Source organism: Agelaius phoeniceus, chromosome 7, assembly GCF_051311805.1.
Source record: "Agelaius phoeniceus isolate bAgePho1 chromosome 7, bAgePho1.hap1, whole genome shotgun sequence".
Lineage (NCBI taxonomy): Eukaryota > Metazoa > Chordata > Aves > Passeriformes > Icteridae > Agelaius > Agelaius phoeniceus.
The window spans coordinates 22,898,350-22,902,445 of NC_135271.1; positions in this window are offsets into that span (position 1 = coordinate 22,898,350).

Consider the following 4,096-nt stretch of genomic DNA (forward strand, 5'->3'; position numbering starts at 1 on the left):
ACACCTGCTAAATCCCTAATCTCCTCAGAAGCCTTTGCAACAAATGAAGTCAACTTGAGAACTTGCTGTCAGGTAAAATGCATAAACTCTTTCTGAAAAGGGTGATGAATGCATGATGGCAAAACTCGTATTGACTCTTCACTAATCACTCCCCTTATGTAAGCTGGTAGTTCACATTATGGCTTTTTGAGGGTTGTCTTAAAGAAAATAATGTGAAGCTCATTTTTTTGTGTTAATATGTGTATTTGATTGACCAGCTGATCTAAAGATCTGTCAGTCTGCTTTTTGTTGATTGGTTTGCAGGAGTTTGCTGAACAGTTCTGCTTTTTATTATTTACTAACTACATGTATTCAAATGTTAAGAGGAACCGTCACTTGAAGGTGCAGAAAGTCTTCTGTCCTTTAATCTCAGTGTTATTAAACTCACATTCTGCATTTCCAGAAAGATGCACTTGCACGTACACATAGGCCACAAAAGGAGATATTTACCAGCTGCCCATGGACATGTGACAGTAAGGCTGAGGCAAACTAATTCCCTACTGCAAGAATTTAATGCATGTAACTATTTTAAGGAAATGTCACATGCTCACTATGAAGATCAATTTGCAGTAACTTTCTCTCCTTTCTTCAGCCTGACTTCCAGCTTATGTTAAGCAGAACAGTTACAATATTTCATTTCTTCTGTTATTAAGCAGACCTGAGTGAGGGATGAGGTCCCAAGGAACACTTTAATCATTCTGGAATGTGCCATTTCACACATAAAAGGGACTTGGGTCTTGTGAGTGCTAACAGAAACTCTGCTGTGATGAAACAATGAGAAAACTGCCTTTTGCTTGTGTCTCTTCCCTACTTTTCCACCAAATTCTGTATGCTGCCCTGGGTTCATTTTGGCTGTCAAATGCCTGAATGTGTACTTTTGCCTCCTGAACATGAACTCCATCCCACAGCTTCCACAGGATACAGACAGGGCTGTTACTTAGTGCTTTACCAGCCCTACTGAGTTCCCATCCCTTTCCCAGACATAAAAGTGACCACCGAGTTCACAGAGATTCCTGGATGGATTTGAAGCAGATTGGATTTAAGAGCCCTCAAACTTTGCAGATCATTTACCTAAGTAACAGACCTTCAACGTCCTGCTTTATGTAAGATTCAGGTCCAATTTCAAGGGCAGCTTAAGCCGTCACTAGCTGGCACTGCTGCTGAAAGAAGTATCCAGACTCTTTGCCTGTCCTTCACTGACCCCATCTATTGTGCCAGCAGAAGTTTCTGGCACTGGTTCACTCAAAGAAGGCAGGCTTTTGACTACATTCTCGTGCTGCTTCTTCCAAAAGTAACTTTTTCTTTGTATGCATTTTTCCCCCCACCCACCGCTGTAAAGAGCTGCACAACGAGCTGACATTAGGCAAAAAGCTAAAACCTGGGCTGAACTCCTAGTGCTTCACTCTGCCCAGGTCTGTGCTTAGCTTCAGGTGCCAGGGACATCTCACTGACATCCATGTGTCTATTAAAGATAAGGGCAGAAGTGCTTAAAACAAAGAGAGGATTTAACCACAGCAGCTGTTTCAACTCTGTAGAAACTTCTCAAACAATATGAGCAAAAGAAAAAAAAAATAGCACAAAATAAAATCTCTTTCAGTCCCATTTTTGTTTCTGATGCCAAGAAGAAATAATGTAGAAAGGATCCTTTTTGTCACTGGAAAGCCAGTGAGTTAAAAAACACACATTGGAAGATAAGCCTTTAGGAGGATTTCAAATGAGGGCTGCTTTGTGTTCTGCAGGGTGTGCATAACCTGACACAAACCATTTGTGTCACTGCTGGTAAGGCTGGGCTGAGGAACATAAAGATGGGATGGGATGGAACGGTCACCTGTGCTCCCACAGTCCTGTGGGCTCCCCTGAGGGAGTCTGAGGGTGTATTTGTAGATGTTGTGCCAAGAGGAGCCAGGCACAGTCCCCAGGGCTGGCAGGGGCTGGGTGCTTGGCTAAGGGCTGCTGCAGACACCTGCCCCTCCCCACACAGCAATCCTCCCCAGCCTGCCCAAGCTGAGCCCGGGCTCTGCATGGTTTGGTGCAGATCATGTTCTTCCTGAGCACTTTAATAAATCCTGACAGTACTGTTTTGGAAGTGGGACAGAGGAAGAACAGAGCAGCTGGATTTCAAAACTGGCTGGGAGCAAATATACGCTGAGATTTAAACCTTTTTTGGATTTTTTGGTCCACCAAAACCTTATGAAGATCAAACAAGTCTAATCCTTTACAGCCAAATACTTCAATTATTACTAACACCAAGTTCACTGATTCTATATGAAATATAAAAAAAATTATGTGATTTTATATCCTGATTAATCACCTATGTATGTAGATAATTCTTCCAAGCCTACATGTATAATTGTGAGGTATTTTGAGATCTTTCTAAGGCAAGTATTATTCAAAACTCATGTATAAACAGGAACACAATGGCTATATTTTTGTTTTCTTCAGCATATCTCTGACTACCTGAGGAACATACTAAACCAGCTGCTCTTTTCACACATCTGTAGGAACAGATCTGAATAAAACATAGCCTTTTTTTACACAGGGATATGCTCTCCTTGTCAAAGATTGATTCTTTGCCCACTGAAAGGTGTCATTAAAATTATTGTTTCTAATAGTATAAACCTCACAATCAGAATTTAAACCTAACCTTCTAATGATGGTAGTGTCATAAAAATAACATTTAGAAAAAAAACCCAACCTGTGTGTTTCTACAGTACATCTCTTTCTAGTGTATCAGAATGTCTTGCATCCCTCTGGTGTTAAGGATTAATTTGGGCCACTTTTCCTGTCAAAGTTAATAAATGCAGCTCTCTCTTCCAGCAACAGGTATCAAGCAAGGTTTAAGAACTTTCATCCTGAGCCTACCAAGAGAGAACAAAAAAGGCAAAAACCCTTTTAAGTGCCTTTGGAATACAACACCTTGAACTTCTCAATGCCTGACTCTTCAAATATTCTAAACACTGAACGACATCAGTCTTTGTAAGAGGTAATTCCTGATCCACTGAGCAAGCTAGAACAACAGACACAGAATCCAGCAAGTAACAGCAGCACTCGTGGAAGTTGCAAAACACAGATGAGGTCAGTAACAAGGGTTAGAGGAGGGGAGGACAACACAGGACTGGGGCTTTGTTTGTATTTCTGGCTTTGCAGTTTGTTCTTCACCTGCACTGGAGGTCATGGGTTTTTACTGATTTCTGTTTCTCATCAAGTTAATGAGACATGCTGCAAGACAGCTTATCTGAAAAACTCCATACCCTGAGGTGGTAAAGTAAAAGCTGCTCCATTGAGTCTGTCATCCAAATTGGTGGTGTGCTTATTTAACGATGAGTGATTTTGCTAATGGCAAGGAGGCTGGGATAATTAAAAGGATCAATTTTCTGAAGAGGATGTTGTTGTAGTTTTATATAATTGAACTGTTATTTTTGTCCAGAAATCTTCTCACTTCTTAATGCATTCAGCAATCAACAACTTTAACTAACACTGCTTCATCTACATTGTAAATCGGTGGGAATGGGTTCCTCCCGTATATTGCTGGCAATATATCCAGGCTGGCTTTTTAGTGCATACAGCCCAGACACAAGTCAAGTTCAGGGTGTGAAAATACCAGTCTTAGTTCAAGATTCCTAGTCAAGCCTATACCTGGTACTAAATTAAAAAAATAAAAAAGAAAAAAAAAGTCAACCCAAACTATTTTATGGGAATAGATTTTGCAGTCTTACCTTTTAATAATTTATGTGTAACACATAAACGCATATTACACACAATATGAAAGGTGTGATGAGTTCTATTTAAACAGCAGGTCTCCAATCGCAATTGTAACACACGCTTTCCTTGAGAGGGGCTGTATTTGAAAGGTGAATTACGAGAAAGCGTTAATTAGTTGATTAATAAATTGATTTCTTTGGCCCAAGTTGTGGTCAGACGGTGCTCTGTGATTACAGACAGGTCTGTGGCCCTACTGTTAAGTTGCTGCTGACTGTAACCCTGAGCACGCAGCGAGCAGAGGCGGGACGAGCACCAGCGACTCCTCCCGCGGACCCGCCCGGGTCAGGCGCTCTGC